The following is an 18,376-nucleotide window of genomic DNA, read 5'->3' on the forward strand; positions in this document are numbered from 1 at the left end:
TTTTTTCGTTATATCTGCTCTCTGGAGTCACCTGTCGTGAGTGAAGGGACTTTATGTCTTGTCTGTGTATTAGAGAACGCTATGTGGGACTCCAAGCTAAGAAGGGAGGTATCCCTCTATAGGGAGGCCTTGACTTCAGTAACTCGAATTCACATTCCTGGGTCCCTTGACCTAGGGCCTACACTGGGAGTTACGTGCCCGGACACTCAGGGGTACAGGGACCTGGAGTCTCACTATATTAGACCCTATCTCGTAAGTGGAGTGTAGACCAGGAACCCATCCACGAATTTCGACAGGTCGGGCATGGAATAGGATCGTACAAACGGGTAATCAAATTATTTCACTCTCTCATTACAGCACGTGAGGGCTCTTCCTTGTTATACAGGTCCCAATCACCATTGGATCCGGACATCTTATCACTCTTAGATGATGATATATCTGGATGGAAATCTCAACCCTGGTTTACGTTCCCATCCTTTAGAATATTTCCGGGATTTACATTCCCCAGAATAGTCGACCACCTTTTCACCACACAAGTTCAGTTTGGGACCTTGATTGGACTTCCTTTGGGAGTCTTTTCTCTACCGCAGCCGCAGCCACAGATTGCACAGTCCATTTGGAATACTGGAACCACTTAGGATACAGCTAGTTTTGACCACGCTCTTGCCTGCATAAAAAAATTATTCTCGGATGAGACAACTCACCGGGTAGGTCATGAGGGAACTATTACGGAATTGGTGGTGGACTTAGGCGTGTTCCTTGAGGTTGGATATTTGCCTGCAAGGCCACATCGCCTGGTGACCCTTCTCGCAGCCCTAAGTCCGCAAATGACCTTCAGCATTTTACACCTACAGGAAAATGGCTAATAGGTCAGCTTAGCAGCTCATGGAAACAGGTCGCAACCCCACGTACAATGGATCTATCAGCGGATGGTGTTTTTCTGTATTTGGGATGCTTCGGCAGCTGGCATCTTCATCGATCCGTCTACTGACACTTCTCGCAGTTGGAAGGTCCATTTAGGATTGCTCTAATATCTCACAGAATAATTACCAGTGAAACAAACAGCGTTGGATTTGTTCGCTGATGATGTCCCGAACGGTTTGCTGGCGAATAGTTCCTGGCGAACATTGCATGTTCGCGTTCGCCACAGATGGCGAACATATGCGATGTTCGGTCCGCCCCCTATTCGTCATCATTGAGTAAACTTTGACCCTGTACCTCAGTCAGCAGACACATTCCAGCCAATCAGCAGCAGACCCTCCCTCCCAGACCCTCCCACCTCCTAGACAGCATACAATTTAAATTAATTCTGAAGCTGCATTAATTTTTTTGTGGTCTTTCAGCCAAATTTACTAATACTAAGTAAAAATTACTTAGTATTAGTAAATTGTGCCCCTACTCGCAATACCGCGAGTAGGGGCATGTCTATTAATATAAAGTGGCATTTCAGTGTGAAATGCTATCTGTACTAACTGCAGGTTAGTGCTAGAAGTATCATTTACCTGTACATGGGTATTTCTACTAAGCCACACTTTCATAGCCTAATACACTCACAAGATTGTGGATAGTACCAGAGCATTGTAAAACAAAGACCCCCCCCTCCCCCCCCCAAACAAACACAGGAATCACAGACCCTAAACTACACCTTTTTTTATCTGGAAGGGTACAGAAATTTTCCTAACACAATTTTTAAATTATCTTAATAACAGAACACAGCAACAACAGCATTAATTTTTTAGATTTAGAATTTATTATTAAAGAAGGCACCATCCACACAAAACATTTTTTTAAACAAGTCTGCACAAACACGGTAATTGATCAATCAAGTTGCCATTTTAAACCTAGATTCTATGGCGTCCCTAAAAGCCAATTTCTACGGCTCTGAAGAAATTGTTCAGACACTAAAGATTTTAAATAACCAGCACAATCACTGAAAGAAAAATGTATTGATAAAAACTATACGCAGACTAACTTTAATAAAACTCTAGAAAGGGTCACCAATAAAGAAAGAAACCTTAAGAATACAAACCAAAAATACACGAAAGACTCTCTATTTATGCCTGTCATTTTTTATTTTAATAACAGAAGCACAATTGTTAAAAAAAAAAAAAAAAAATCATTAATAAGCACTGGCACATTTTAAAACAAGACAATGTTTTAAGAGATTTTATCCCCGAAAAACCCAGCATAGTTTTTAGAGGTGCTTCCAATTTTAAAACTATCCTCACCAAGAATTACACCAAAGACCACACAAACAAAAATTCCACCTTTTTATCTAACTCTAAAGGCTTTTTAAAATGTAATACTTGTATAGTGTGTAAAACCACAGATGACAGCATAAAGACAAAAAATACCTATTTTACATCAAACAAAACAAAAAAAATCATACCCTATAAAAGACATTGTGAGTTGCAACACTAAAAATGCTATAAATTTACTTGAATGTCCGTGCGGCTTACAACATGTGGGCATGACCTCGCGGTGTCTTAAAACCAGACTGGCAGAACATTGCCGCAGCATTACAAAAGGCTATCCAAATCATTCCGTGTCAAAACACTTTTTAATACATGAAAAAAAACTAAATAACTAAAATGTATAGGGATGCAAAGATGCAAACTCCCATGAAGGGGGCGGGGCCGGGCCGACTGGACACCATTCACATGGGCTCCAGTGCAAAGCTAACAAAAAAGGCACTAAAAATCGCTTCAGACCGCTCAAAAATAAGATACCACGTCATCCATGAATGGAGAACAGCATCAGCTCACTCCCAATGGCCGTATTACACTTACAGCATGACGGGCAAACAGAGAGGACCGGGCCCGGCCTCCACGCAGCTGAGAGTCAGAAGGCAAGCGGCCATTACCTACAGCATAGTGCCGTGGAGCAGCGAAACACCGCCGCAGAACACGAAAAGCACCCCGGCATGGGGAGGCCCCCAGCCCGGGGCACGGCCCCACCTCCCCCCCTTGGCCGGCGGGGGATAAACCGGCCACAAGGCGGCGGCACAGGCCACAGCGGGAACCCCCGCGTGAGTTGGATGCAGACTGCCTATACTGGCAATGGCTATGTGAAGGTCAGCCGGCCAGCAACAGCAGACACAGCCACGGGGGGGAGGGGGGGGGAGGGGGGGAGGATACACCCTCCCGAGGAGGCACCCTGATTGGGATTACAGAGCTACCATAGAGGTAACAGAGGATAAGAACAGGACACAGACACGGGGAAGATCCCCCACACTCATAAGGAGGTGCAGCAACATTGCCTAGCACGCAGCAAACATTAACACGGGGGACTGACATGGACCACTTCTCCTAAAACTGCATAGGCTTGTTTATGCATTCTATTATATATATTTTGGTTCTTTATTATTATGCTAGTTTAGAACGCTGCAGAAACACGCAGTCTACGCTAAAATGCCCCTAGGGGCCAAACATTACTGCCGTTTATTGTCGCGTACATAATGGCCGATTGCGGCATAACAGGCGGTATACCAACATGCTCACACTTTACTTAGAAATGACTACGCCTTTTGAGCTAGGTAAAGTTTGGTGCTTACTTAATAGCAGACTAGTACCGATTAGTGCCCACTCTTTAAATACACAATGCTCAACTAATGTCACTCATACTTAACGCAAAAGTTGGTAGTTTATACACAAACAACCAGAAACCTAATGAAGCGCTTCATGCCACACATGGACAGTGCTTAGTATTAGAATTCGCAGATTGGACACCAAAAAACAATTATAACATATCACGGTCTGTAGGCACGTGCTAGACACATTAACAACACACTAAATATCTATGCTTTAATTTCTGGCTGCACATTTTAGACTCCGTTATGCCTACATTACCCAACCGTTATGTTAATGTTATAATTTTGCAAGGAATTACTGAGAGATTGGTACCCGACTTTACAGTGATGACTTAAGACTAAGATTTCCATTGCTATTACAGGCCCTAATTACCATATTAAAATACAAATGTCTGAATATGAACTTTTCTGTTATGTTTCATATGCTTTGACGAATCCACCTCTGCGTAGGCGACAAAATGCATACATCTTTAAGTACCGATGATTACGCCCCTGCGCGGGTGATCACATGCTTTACCACAAACAAGTTTGCAAACTGCGTGATGTTGTGATAACAATAAAAATATTCAAAACAAACTCCCATGGAGAGGTGGTGATATCAAAAAGATTTTAGGTCAGAAAGAAATGTACTGGGTTTTCTTTTTAAAAACACTTAACCCAGAAGGGTTAAAAGCAGATTTTGACCTTTACAATTTTTTATAAAAAATTTTTTTTTTATAATTCTTTATCACCTCTTAAATAACAATGATGTATTTAATATTTAATGTTTATGCTATTAATTTGTTATGCAACTAATAAGCCTTTTGTAAAAAGTTTATTTGCAGCCACCTGTAATTTTTGTATTTATTCTTATTCATATTTATTTCCATTTATTTCCTTTTATATAAGTTTTATCTAAATGTATGCATCTTTACCTTTTCCCTTATGTATCCAGTATAATATATGTACTAATTGCACAGTAACATCTATATCCCTTCATTATATTACCCCTCTTCCATTCCCCTCTTCCATTCCCCCATTTATATTTTATTTTGGTTTATCTTGCCCATTCAGTCAGACTTTTGTGCCCCTCTTTATATATTTTATTATCCACGATCATAATTCACACCCATAGCTTATCCCTCTCTCCCATCCTCACAGCATGATTAGCTGTATCTATTTCCCGGCCTGGTGGCATTTAACCACGCCCCAGCTGAGAACAAAGCACTCTCACTTCTGTCAATACACTCCCTCCACTCAGCCCGGCCCACCTAGCCACCCATCCTACCTACTACATTTCCCAATGCCCTTAGCGGCACGTCACTTGGTCGGCCCGATTTCCAATATGGATGTCGATCACGTGACCAACAAAAATAACGATCTTACCCCATTTAGAATCCTCGTTTTAATACCAAAATTTAGGGAAAGATGCCCTGCATGTAATTATATATATATATATATATATATATATATATATATATATATACATAACTTTTTTGTATTTAAAAAATGTACATTGTTTTTGATGATGTCATTTGGGCGCCAAATCTTTTTACTGTTTATAATCAGTCCCCATATATAAACCCTACCCTACCAAGCATGCTTTTTTGTCTCCACTTGAGAAAGCCATCATAGGTGAAACGTGTTGTGGATATTTTATTCTGTATTCCAAATTAAGGTATTTTGGCTACTTTTAACATACTTTGACTGTGCCATTTTACTTTTTTTATTCTATTTTTATGTTTTTACTATTGCTGCTTGGTATCCTGATTTTATTTATTCCTGTTTTCCACTCTTCACAGCACTGAATGGTTAAGTAAGTTCTATCAAGAAAACTTGTGCATGTGTTATGAGCATTTAATACCTAGATAAAAAGTGTAACACATTTTACTTAATATTATTTAGTTAGTTATAATGCATTGAGGTAGATTGTGTTAGTGGTGGCAGATTTTGGGGCTATGCACGAGGAATAAAGGAAAACATTGAATGCATTTTTTGTTTTCCATCAATTTGTCTAAGAGTAAACTTAATTGACAGATGTTTTAATCACACAACAATATAATTGATGGTATCACACATAAGCAACGTTTTCGGTAATTTAATTTTTAAACCATGGCCTTGATTCCATATTGTTGGATAAGCTTTCCAAATGATTTAATGGTTTAATTTAATAATTTCAAGGTAGAAGAATTTTACATCTGTGCCAGCAGACTATGTGCACTGACCACAGACGTAAAATATGCACAAAATTGCAACAAAAACATAGGATACGAGAACTCGGAGAATGAACAAAAGCTTAGAGAAACGAATAGCTTGCCCTTCGGTAAATCCCCGCTCAGATCTCAAAATAGTTTTTGCTCACTTGTGCCATTACAGGGTGAACCCACCCATAAGGGCAGTCCAGAACCAAATGCAAGCAAGTTATCTCTGTACGAGAAATACTGCAACCACAGATGATTGTTTTGGCCTTCTTTGAGCCACATTAGCGAGGTGTAGCTGATACCCTTCTAGGCACAGTGAGCTTGGGGTCCACATCTGGATTACTTTTTTACCTTGGAGAGAGTAAAGTTAATGCATTGCAACAAAAACAGACAGACCCCATGCTTACTGTGCCTAGAGGGGATCAGCTAGTCCTTGCTGACGAAGTCCAAAGAAGGCTGAAACAATTGTCCAGGGTTGTTGTATCTGTCATGCAGAGAGAACTTGCTAGCATATGTGTTTTGAACTGCCATTATAGATGTGATCAGTCTGATGTGCAATGATGTAGATTTATTCTGTAATAGCACAAGTCAGTAAAAACTTATTTGAGACCTGAGAAAGAATTTACCAAAGGGCAAGCTATTGACTTTCCCTAAGCTTGTGTCCGTTCTCAGAGTTCTCATATCATCTGTTTTTGATTCACAGAATTGAGCAGAGTTCTGGGTTGCCAAAGTCATGTGTACCGGGGGTGCAACTATCCTCCTGCACACAATTAAAACTAACGTTCAAGCAGAAACATTGCACATACAGACTCCTACCACCAAGACTACTTCAAATCACTGAAGAGGTCATAGAGGATGGAGTTGGGAAGCTTATCCAACAATATTAAACCAAGCGATATGTTTGCTCTCTGATACTGTTAAATCCACCAATTACTCTTTTCCAGGAATCCTGCACTACTGCATATATCTCATCAGTAGCAGCATTTTCATTATATTTTACTCACAGCTCTGTCCTATACACCCATGCTAATTACATTTCCCCATAAACACAATGAAGCTAACCACCAACAGCTGCTTGAGATAATTGGATTAAATTATACTTTTCTCATCCTTTTAATGTGGCAGCATGTATCTGACTGTTAATGTGTTTTTTCTTCCTTTTCTTTTTTTTCCTTTTAAACTTGATCTGTCTATAAACTTTGAGTATGTTAGTTATGCATTCAGATAAACAGGAAACGTGAAGATCACATTTAGTCTAATGTGTAGGAAGATATGAATACTGTGAATTAATTCAACATAAAGCATTAAAAATAACATATTGTATACAATCAAATGTATTATTCAGCACTCAAATAAATACTGTGCTTGTGTGTGAAAAATATTCATTAAGAAACCACTTTGAGATCAACACACAGAACATATCTAAGACAATTATATGGAACATGATAGTAGCTTATGTGGCAAGCACTGTTATAGAGAAATAAAGATGTATATTTACAAAAAATGAGAATTCAAAGTGAATTCAAAAGGAACTTCATATTTAAGACCAGAGATGCTGAAATGACAACATAGCGGGTAACCCTGCATCTGGTACTTCAATGCACTTGTAACAACTCATTGGGGACCCGTGAAAGCAAATTACGGAAATTACTAAACTGAGATTCACAGATAAAGAATATTCATAATACAGTATTAAAATAATTATATGTTACAGAATATTGCAAAGTCAGACCCGCTTCAAAGTGCACAGATAATTAATAGCTGTCATTAGATTTCTAGATATGATGTCAGAAATGTATTTTAAGCAAAATGAATCCTAGTCAGATATCCAGCAGTTTTCGATTACTGGAGTGCAAATTGCAGATTGTGAGGGTGAAATAATATGATTTATGGTATAGCAAAGCAAAACCCTTGAGATGTTTTGCCACATGAAGCAGAGACATTGCCAGGATTAATATATGTGTGTGTCTCTTATTTGTTTCCAGTCTTCATTGATTTTGAAGGTCATGGTATAATGGGTATGTAAATCTACTGGGCAAGTTGTGTGTGAGTGTGTGTGTTATATATTGTTATACAGTTCTCATGTTTAATCAGATAATGAGCAACCAAAGGTGATGCAAAAGGGACTTATCAAATCATAGGTTTCCTTCTGCATCAATTTGTTTGCATCAAAACGGTTAACAGCGAAAAAAGGTTAATGATCACTGGACACTTTTCACATACTCCTATTTTAGGATGTGAGTTTTTGTTAAAAAAATAAATAAAAAAAAGGTCCAGATGATCTCCGTGCACTCAAGTTGAGGACCTGCTAAATGGTCCTCCCCTTCACCTCAAACCTGCTTCTTCATTATCACCAGTGGAGTGTGGTAGACACTTTAAAATAACAAATGTGGGGATCCAGAGAACCCACATATACTCATGAAGACAACATGTCATTTGCCCTTACCTACCTCCTCATACACAGCAGTGAGTGAGTGATTAATCAGTGAATGTTTAGGCGTATGCTTCCTTCACTTTTCTTAACAGCCACTATGAATCTGCAAAAGGTACAGGGATTGTTGTTTAAGAAAATGGTGATGATTTTTATGTTTTCTATTTCCATGTTGTTGGATATTCTGAAAGTAACTATGCTTACACACAAACCTCTCCATCACTCACAATGTCTGAAGACTCTAATATAGTAATAAAGGGGTGAAATATTTATTCAAGTGTAGGTGGTCGGTGCATTGGAAAGAATAGGGACACTTTTAGGACTCCTCCTCACTCACAATAGGAGTGGCCTTTGAATAGATCAGTAATGATGGGTTTAAAGTGGGATTGAGAACACAGTTGGTGTGGGCACGGCACAGACTTTCTAGACTTGTGCATGGTAGGAATGTTCAGTTCACCTGAATTAGTTTTCCCTTAATGGAAATTTTGTTCAGGATGTATGATGCTTGTTAATGTGATTGGCCAAAAAGTCATCCATGAAAAAAAAGAATTAAGAAAACATTTGGACACGCCTAAAAATAAGCGAAAATAGACACCTATAAGTGTGCTGCAATGCAAAAATGGCTCTGATGTTTCCAGGCCCAATTGCCGTGTAATATCAGCAGGGCCGGACTGGGGATACAAAGCAGCCCTGGAAAAAAAAAAATCTATGCCAGCCCCATAAGTCATTGCGCCATATATTGTCGCATGTAATATGTAAGGATATGTCTTGCCACCCCAGATAATAGAGTAATATATATATATATATATATATATATATATATATATATATATATATATATATATATATATACACATATATATATATTTATATTGCTTTTTCTAATATAATATATTGGTCCTTTCAGAGTAAAACATTTAATTATACAGTAAGCATACTCACATGCAGACACAGACAATCTCACTGACACACACAAGCTCATTTATACACAGCCTCATAGACAAACAATTTCACTAATATACATAAGCTCATTGACATAAAAACACAAGCTCACTCACTAGCAGGCACACACACACACATACACATGCAAGCAAGCAAGCTCACTAGCAGGCGCACACACACACAGCTTAATGTAGTGGTTCTGGTGTCTATAGCCTGTCCCTGCAGGCTTTTGAATGTAAACACTGACTTTGCAGAGAAAAGGCAGTGTTTACATTGCTTCTTAGTGACACCTCTAGTGACAGACACTCAGACGGTCACTAGAGGCGCTTCTTGTGTCAGTGCGGATTGGCTGAGATCATCAAGCTTGATGATCTCAGTCATAGAGGCAGAGACCAGCACGACGTTGGAAAAAAAAAAGGTGAGTAAAACACTATTTTTAAAAACACACACAGACACCACGACTGACACACACACACACACCACGACTGACACACACACACACACCATGACAGACAGACACACACACACACACACCATGACAGACACACACACACACACCATGACAGACACACACACACACACACACACCATGACAGACACACACACCATGACAGACACACACACCATGACAGACACACACACACACACACACCATGACAGACACACACACCATGATACAGACGACACAGACAGACACACAGCATGACACATACAGACACACACACCGCGTAACACAGACAGACACACACAGCATGACACAGACACACCGCATCAGAAAGACAGACACACACACCGCATGACACAGACACACACACAGCATGACACAGACAGACACACACACACCATGACAGACACACACCATGATACAGACACACCGTGACACAGACACACACGACACAGACAGACACACACAGCACAGACAGACACACACACACAGCATGACACAGACACACACACAGCATGACAGACAGACACACAGCATGACACAGACAGACACACAGCATGACACAGACACACACACACAGTATGACACAGACACACACACACAGCATGACACACACACAGCATGACACAGACAGACACACAGCATGACACAGACACACACAGCATGATACAAACACACACACACAGCATGACTCAGACACACACAGCATGACACAGACAGACAGACACACACACACAGCATGATACAGACAGACAGACACACAGCATGACAGACAGACACACACACACACACACACACTCCCACTGACATACATACTTTTTGGTACCTGTGGGTGGGCAGACTGATTGGTTGCTGTGCTGGCGGCCGCAGGGAGAACTTGAAAGGCGGCCGCAGGGGAAGCTCTTCATGAGGCCGCTGGGGGAGCAGGCTCTTCTGGGGGAGCAGGCTGTTCTGTCTCTGCTCCCTCGCGCGCAGCTTAATGAGACCGGAGCCGGAATATGACGTCATATTCCGGCCCCGGTCTCTTTCTAGTGCGCGAGGGAGGGGGAGCAGAGACAGAACAGCCTGCTCCCCCAGAAGAGCCTGCTCCCCCAGCGGCCTCATGAAGAGCTTCCCCTGCGGCCGCCTTTCAAGTTCTCCCTGCGGCCACAGACACACACACACAGTATGACACAGACACACACACACAGCATGACACACACACAGCATGACACAGACAGACACACAGCATGACACAGACACACACAGCATGACTCAGACACACACAGCATGACACAGACAGACAGACACACACACACAGCATGATACAGACAGACAGACACACAGCATGACAGACAGACACACACACACACACACACACTCCCACTGACATACATACTTTTTGGTACCTGTGGGTGGGCAGACTGATTGGTTGCTGTGCTGGCGGCCGCAGGGAGAACTTGAAAGGCGGCCGCAGGGGAAGCTCTTCATGAGGCCGCTGGGGGAGCAGGCTCTTCTGGGGGAGCAGGCTGTTCTGTCTCTGCTCCCTCGCGCGCAGCTTAATGAGACCGGAGCCGGAATATGACGTCATATTCCGGCCCCGGTCTCTTTCTAGTGCGCGAGGGAGGGGGAGCAGAGACAGAACAGCCTGCTCCCCCAGAAGAGCCTGCTCCCCCAGCGGCCTCATGAAGAGCTTCCCCTGCGGCCGCCTTTCAAGTTCTCCCTGCGGCCGCAGGTCACCCCGGCCCCAGGTGCCGACGGCCCACCGGGAAATTTCCTGGTATCCCGGTGGGCCAGTCCGGCCCTGAATATCAGCCATTTTTGCAATGCTAATCCCGAGTTGTCAACTTGTCATAATTACGTTATTATAACAATATTTAAAGGAACACTATAGTCACCTAAATTACTAGAGCTAAATAAAGCAGTTTTAGTGTATAGAAACATAGAAACATAGAATGTGACGGCAGATAAGAACCATTCGGCCCATCTAGTCTGCCCAGTTTTCTAAATACTTTCATTAGTCCCTGGCCTTATCTTATAGTTAGGATAGCCTTATGCCTATTCCACGCATGCTTAAACTCCTTTACTGTGTTAACCTCTACCACTTCAGCTGGAAGGCTATTCCATGCATCCACTACCCTCTCAGTAAAGTAATGCTTCCTGATATTATTTTTAAACCTTTGTCCCTCTAATTTAAAAAATGATACATTTACTTTTTATGAGACATGAGGACATTCAATAATTGAAGTTTTTGGTACATAGTCCTTCTTATCTTGCAATTTTCTGTCACCTACTAACACCTTGACTCGACAAACTAGACCATCCTTTTCTATTTTAGTTTCAATCACACATCCTAGCTGCCACTAAGTCATTTACTTTCAGGTTACTTCTGTCTTGTAGAAACACTCATGTGGTATTCCTTTTTCTCCAGAACTGTTCTGCTAAATACTGTACTCCAGAACAGTTCTGCTAAATACTGTAGTCTACACCACCATTTAGCTGCATATACATCATCCTTTACAAACTTCCCAGGTTTGGAGTTAGAGGTTCTGGTGCCATGGGGTCGTTGATTCCAGTATTTGGGTCTGGCTGGGATTGAACCTGCATCCCAGTCAGTATCCTTACATTGGGCTCCACGCATCTTTGACTAAGATAATTCATTCCCCGGCAATTTCACTGCTCAATTCACTGTCATTTAGGAGTTAAATCACTTTGTTTCTGTTTATGCAGCCCTAGCCACACCTCCCCTGGCTATGACTGACAGAGCCTGCATGAAAAAAAAAACTGGTTTCACTTTCAAACAGATGTAATTTACCTTAAATAATTGTATCTCAATCTCTAAATTGAACTTTAATCACATACAGGAGGCTCTTGCAGGGTCTAGCAACCTATTAACATAGCAGGGGATAAGAAAATCTTAATTGTTCAGGTGACTATAGTGTCCCTTTAAGAAAAATAAGTGGGAGAACCTAGTTTTGGAATGATGATTGTTGCTCCTTATGCAATCTTATATTAACAAATAACTGCGAGAAACTGCAGAAGTTGGCATTTTAGGTTGAAAGATTTAATGGAAAAAGTCAGTGAACAATTGACAATCCACTCATCCCTTCCTCCCTGAAAAGAACAATGCTTTCCTACACATCCAGTCTGTAGTGTCAGTGACCATCCTTGTGCAAAAAAAGTGTTAGTAGAAGCACAAGTCATTTTATTTTGAAAATTGTGATTCTTCAAAAAATGAAAAGGTAGAACAGGGAAGTAGGTTGCTACTTGACCACTCTTTCTTTTCTTTTATTTCTTTTTACTCCTGGTACTGCTCCCCAATTTTTTCAAATGCCTTTCATTGTAGTCATTAGCTCTGCCTGACTAAGTTTTTGGTGCTGCTACCTGCATAGACGCAGTTGGGAGAATATGACAAGACAGTGTTTTTTAGACACTGAAGGAACAATGAGTGGCCAAGTGATAACCCACTCACCCATTTCACACTTTAATGTTTTTGAAAAATCACCCTTTTCAAATTAAATTACCCCTGCTGCTATTAGGGCTTGTTTTTCTACATTAAAGGTCAGTCACTGATGCTACCGAGTGTATGAGAAAGCTTTGTTCTTCTCAGGTCACTCACTTTTTCCTCCTGAGCAAAAGAAGTGACTGTCCAGTATGCTTCTATGCTTCTCACAGACATAACCAAACTGCAAAAGCTTATCCAGGCTTGTCAAAAACACTACAATGAAAATACATTTTAAAATGTCGAATAGGCAAAAATATACAATCCAGTATGCCTTTCTTTCATAGCAAATAACAAACCATGTTTATAAGTCTGTCTCTTCAATATGTTAGGCTGTTCTATCAGAGTGTCAAGTCCCCCTTAATCCTAGGACCACACAGGGATGCTATCATCAGTTCAGGGCAAATACCAACTTGACATTGGTCAGGATGTGCCTCCAAGCACAAATGCCTTGTTTTCTACAAATGCATCTATTTTGTTTTTGAAGTGTGTGAACAAGAGGTATCTGTCTCAATTTGGCATTATTGTGACTCAAAGTTTATGTCACAATCCTGAACTGCCACTAGCTGCCCTATTATTATGCAATCCCCCCACCCCAGGGGGGGTCTACTGTGATGTTCCACTGCGTACTGATATCTTATGATAGACAGTGTGTGTAAAGCCGTGTTCTCTCTTGTGCCTTCCTAAAGAGTTGGCTAGCCCTCACACTATGGTGGAAATGGCTGGCAATCCTCCTGCAATGATCGAGTATGGTTTGCACACTTGTATTGCCTTTGTGAATTGCTTAATTTTAACATGTAGCAGGAGAGATTGATAACTTTGCTCCCCTCTCATAGATCGATTCCTATTCTGACATGCAGCAAAGGTTGGACCTCCTCCACTAAAACTCCCAGGCACCATGGACTACCACCAGTGTGCCATCAAGGAGAGGAAGGCATGCTGGCCACTAGAAGCACTCCAAATATCTGTGGTGAATTGCATCAATTGACCTGCAGCTTTAGCATGTAAAACATATTTTGGATGTTTTAGTATAGAAATGTTTTTTCAGATTAAACTATTTTTCAAAATAGTAATTCATTTTAAAAGTCATCAAATTTGTGGGTCTAGCTTTGCTGCTGGAACTACAGGTTTTTCTGCTACTTTTGAGTAATCAAATTGTCAGGATACAGTAATATTCCCAGCACGCAGAACTTAAGTAAAAAAAATTAAGAAAACCCCAAGGAGTATTACTGGAGCTTAGAAGACAAGCCAAAGGTCAAGGAATACAGAAATTAGGATAGTCAATAAACAAGCCAAAGTCCAAGGGATACAGAAACCAGAATAGTCAAACAAGCCAAGGTCAAAATACACAAGAATCAATACCAAAAATGCGCTCTCAGATAACCACAATGGAAACCATAACAGGGCACGGAGAAATGATCAAAAAAGGTTTAAATAGCCGAAGGTGCTCTATGATTGGCTGCAGAAGAGCATGTGACAGTGGAACGTGCGTGTGTGATGTCACACACACGTTCCTAGTGGTTAGGGACTAAGGGGTTAACTAAGAACCTTAAAAGGTTTTGACTTGCAGCGGCCGTCAAATTTCTTTCACTTCTTGGGTAGTCAATCAGGTGCAATGGACATGCTAGTCTCACTATCCAAAGGCTAAATACTAAAAATAATGGTGGTAATTATGGTGATAGTGGCAGTAGTTGTGATGGCAGTGGCAGTAGTCTTCATAACTGAGGTAGAAGTGTTAAGACTCTGAGCGGCCAAGGACCTACTGCTGATGGTGGTTTGGAAACAAAGACCCTTCCTCAGCCCTTCCTTCATTTCTTCATAGAATTTGCATGTCAAAATATTGATGGTGGGTTTGTTTTAATTATTAAAATAAATGTAGGATAGGACAGTGTATTGTGTAATCTAACACAACTTCTTCTGCAACAATAAATGTTTTTGAGTTTAAAAAAAAAATGGGTTGCTACTTGGTGGATTTACTACTGTAATGTTATTGTGTTTGACTTTAATAAACACTACACTGCACACAGCGGACCGCTCAGTGCTTAAACACTGGTATAGCAGTGAACACACTCAAACAAAAAATATTTATTTCTAAAAAACTATATTTATTTCTAAAAAAACAGAAAAAACTGTGTAAATCAGTTAATCAAAGATGTCAGTGCCACTGGCCATGGATATGTACAGCAGTAACTTAACCACCAGTTTCACAATAGGATCATCCAGTGTTCCCCAACACAGTCCCCGTGGACCACCAACAGTCCTGGATTTATATATTTCCCTGTTTTATTCCAATGGAGATACTGACAAAACCTGAACTGTTGGTGGTCCATGAGGACTGGGTTGGGGAACCTTAAATTAAATATCTATCTCCAACTCAGAGTTTGTGTAAGTGGCACTGTGGCACTACCAAGCACAGCCATAACCTGACTAGTTTCACAGTAAGATCAATGATTCAGGTTTTCTCTAATTCAAAGTTGATGTAAGTTGCACTGGCATTAGCTAGGCAAGAGGAACAATTTTTTAAATTGTATTTTTTTTTCCATTTTTCCACATAACAGGTAATTCCTGTCTATTGCTCTCTGTCCCACAATATCTGAAGTCAAAGTGTCTTCTAGAAGAATGTTTCCTCTTCATCCATCTATCGATCACTTGATCTGTGATTAAAATCAACATTTAGTGGCTGTCCCCTAACCATCAATAACATAGGCGTGCGCAGCCTGTTGCATTAGGGTGTGCACCCTAAAGCACAAACACACACGCCGCGTGTATATGTATTTTTATATACACATACACATACATATACATACATACATACACACACACACACACATATATACATATATATACATATATATATATATATATATATATATATACACAAATACAAATATACGTAGGTGCAGTGTGTGTGATTGTGAGCGGTGCAGTGTGTGTGTGATTGTGAGCGGTGCAGTGTGTGTGTGATTGTGAGTGGTGCAGTGTGTGATTGCGAGGGGTACAGTGTATGTAATTGTAAGGGGTACAGTTTGTGTAATTGTGAGGGATTCAGTGTGTGTGGGGTACAATGTGTATGATTGTGAGGGGTGCACTGTGTGGGCGACAGGGGTTAGGAGGGTGGAGGGGCAGCGACAGGGGTTGGGGGGGTAGAGGGACAGGAGGTAGGGGGGTGAAGGGGCAGTGACAGGAGGTAGTGGGGGTAGACGGTTAGTGACAGGGGTTGGGGGGTAGAGGGGTAGTGACAGGGGTAAGGGGGGTAGAGGGGTAGTGACAGGGGTTAGGGGGGTAGTGACAGGAGTTAGGGGGTAGAGGGGCAGTGACAGGGGGTGGGGGGAGTGGAGAGGCAGTGACAGGGGTTGGGGGGGTGGAGAGGCAGTGACATGGGTTAGGGGGGTAGAGGGGCAGTGACAGGGGTTAGGGGGTAGTGACAGGAGTTAGGTGTGTAGAGGGGTAGTGACAGGGGTTATGGGGGTAGTGACAGGGGTTATGGGGGTAGTGACAGGGGTAGAGGGGTAGTGACAGGGGTTAGGGGGGTAGAGACAGGGGTTAGGGGGTAGTGACAGGGGTTGGGGGGTAGAGAGGTAGTGACAGGGGATGAGGGGGTAGTGACAGGAGTTAGGTGGGTAGAGGGGCAGTGACAGGGGTTGGGGGGTGGAGAGGCAGTGACAGGGGTTAGGGGGGTAGAGGGGCAGTGACAGGGCTTATGGGGTAGTGACGGGTTAGAGGGGTAGTGACAGGGGTTAGGGGGGTAGAGGGCTAGTGACAGGGGTTAGAGGGCTAGTGACAGGGGTTAGGGGGGTAGTGACAGGGGTTGGGGGGTAGTGACAGGGGTTAGGGGGTTAGAGGGGTAGTGACAGGGGTTAGGGGGGTAGTGACAGGGGTTAGGGGGTTAGAGGGGTAGTGACAGGGGTTAGGGGGGTAGTGACAGGGGTTAGGGAGTTAGAGGGGTAGTGACAGGGGTTATGGGAGTAGTGACAGGGGGTAGAGGGGTAGTGACAGGGGTTAGGGGGTAGTGACAGGGGTTAGGGGGGTAGTGACAGGGGTAGAGGGGTAGTGACAGGGGTTAGGGGGGTAGAGACAGGGGTTAGGGGGTAGTGAGGTAGTGACAGGGGATGAGGGGGTAGTGACAGGAGATAGGGGGGTAGAGGGGCAGTGACAGGGGTTGGGGGGGTGGAGAGGCAGTGACAGGGGTTAGGGGGGTAGAGGGGCAGTGACAGGGCTTATGGGGGTAGTGACAGGGGTTAGGGTGGTAGAGGGGTAGTGACAGGGGTTAGGGGGGTAGTGACGGGTTAGAGGGGTAGTGACAGGGGTTAGGGGGTAGTGACAGGGGTTAGGGGGTAGTGACAGGGGTTAGGGGGGTAGAGGGCTAGTGACAGGGGTTAGACGGCTAGTGACAGGGGTTGGGGTAGTGACAGGGGTTGGGGGGTAGTGACAGGGGTTAGGGGGTTAGAGGGGTAGTGACAGGGGTTAGGGGGGTAGTGACAGGGGTTAGGGGGTTAGAGGGGTAGTGACAGGGGTTAGGGGGTAGTGACAGGGGTTAGGGGGTTAGAGGGGTAGTGACAGGGGTTAGGGGGGTAGTGACAGGGGTTAGGGAGTTAGAGGGGTAGTGACAGGGGTTAGGGGGGTAGTGACAGGGGTTAGGTGGTAGAGGTGTAGTGACAGGGGTTATGGGAGTAGTGACAGGGGGTAGAAGGGTAGTGACAGGGGTTAGGGGGTAGTGACAGGGGTTAGGGGGGTAGTGACAGGGGTTGGGGTAGAGATAGGTAGTGACAGGGGTTAGGGGGGTAGTGACAGGGGTTAGAGGGGTAGTGACAGGGGTTAGAGGGGTAGTGGCAGGGGTTAGAGGGGTAGTGACAGGGGTTAGAGGGGTAGTGACAGGGGTTAGAGGGGTTAGTGACAGGGGTTAGGGGGGGTAGTGACAGGGGTTAGGGGGCTATGGGGGCAGAGGCAGGGTGGGGGGGCAGTGAGTGACAGGGGGCAGAGGGGGGGTTTAAATACCTGCCCTGGTGGTCCAGTAGGCACCCTCTCTCTTCAGTCTGCAGCTCCGCCGGGAGTGAGCTGCAGACCACATGGTGAGTCTCGCGATCTCCAGTCAGAGCGTTGCCGCGGCACAGGCTGGAGATCGCGAGACACCTCAGTCTGCAGCTCACTCCCGGCGGAGCTGCAGACTGAGGATTAGGGCAGACTGACAGGAGGGGCCTCGCACCCGACGGCATTGTGGGCAAGCCGCCGGGCCCCCTCCTGTGTCGGGTCCTCGGTCATAGACCGAGGACCCGACATGTTAGTCTGCCCAGAGGTAGTGCAGCACGGG

This window comes from Pelobates fuscus, chromosome 9 (assembly GCF_036172605.1).
Source record: "Pelobates fuscus isolate aPelFus1 chromosome 9, aPelFus1.pri, whole genome shotgun sequence".
In the NCBI taxonomy this organism is placed as follows: Eukaryota; Metazoa; Chordata; class Amphibia; order Anura; family Pelobatidae; genus Pelobates; species Pelobates fuscus.